The sequence below is a fragment of the Galeopterus variegatus genome, unplaced genomic scaffold (genome assembly GCF_000696425.1).
Source record: "Galeopterus variegatus unplaced genomic scaffold, G_variegatus-3.0.2 Scaffold1445, whole genome shotgun sequence".
NCBI lineage: Eukaryota > Metazoa > Chordata > Mammalia > Dermoptera > Cynocephalidae > Galeopterus > Galeopterus variegatus.
Window position 1 is genome coordinate 262,445 of NW_007727556.1, and position 1,060 is coordinate 263,504.

A 1,060-nucleotide genomic window follows, 5' to 3' on the forward strand; every position below is an offset into this window, starting at 1 on the left:
AAGACAATTGAACAACATCTTTAAAGCACCAAAAGAAAATAATAGCCACCTTGAATTCCATGTCTAGAGAAAATAATCTTAAAGCACAAAAGTTAAATAAAGGTGTTTTCAGATAAACTTAAAGTCTAGAGAGTTTGTCGCCGGCAGACCATTCTAAAAGAAATCCTACCAAAGGGAGTTTTTGGTAGAAAAACATGATCCCAGAACATGCAGGAAGGGTTGAAAACCAATACAAGGAGTAATAATTGGCAAATCTAAATATCTACTAATTTTGCAAAACAAATAATATATGTAAAGAAAAATGACCCAATCAAAAATAAGCCTATATGGTTTAAAAAGAAGATAATCAAATGGCTAATAAGCACATGAAGAAATACTCAACATCACTAGTCCTTAGGGAAATGCAAATTAAAATCACAGTGAGATACTATTCACATTTGCAAGAATGGCTAAAATAAATAAGACAGAAAATAACAAATACTGACAAGGATGTGGAGAAATGAGAACTCTGATATATTGCTGGTCAGAATATAAAATGATACAGACACTTTGGAAAAGAGTTAGCAGTTTATCAAAAAGTTAAAGATAAAACTATCATAAACCTAGCAATTCCACTTCATGGTATCTATTCAAGAAAAATGGAAACTGATGTCCACATAAAGACTTTCACACAAATGTTTAAAGTAGCATTGTTTGTAATAGGCGAACAGTGGAAACAACCTAAATGTCTGCAAGTTTGTAAATGAATAGACAAAATGTTTTATATCATACAGTGGAATACTACTCAGCAATAAAAGAAAATGAACCACCGACACATACTACATTATGGATGAACCTCAAACATATTATGCCAAGTGAAAGAAGCCAGGCACAAGAGACCACACATTGTGATTCCATTTACAGGATATGTTCAGAAAAGGTAAATTTATAGACAGGAAGTAGATTAGTGGTTTCCCCAGGGCTAGGAAAGGGAATGAGGATCAACTGTGAATGAACACAAGGGATTTTTTTTTTTTTTTGTCTTTTTCCGTGTCCGGCAACGGATCGCAACCCTCAGTGT

General features: G+C 33.4%; 1 protein-coding gene across 1 annotated transcript in view; it reads left to right on the forward strand.

The window, feature by feature from the left end:
- RPTOR (regulatory associated protein of MTOR, complex 1) overlaps positions 1-1,060 on the forward strand; it is a 181,098-nt gene that overhangs the window by 46,475 nt on the left and 133,563 nt on the right. The gene's annotated exons all lie outside the window — the stretch shown is intronic.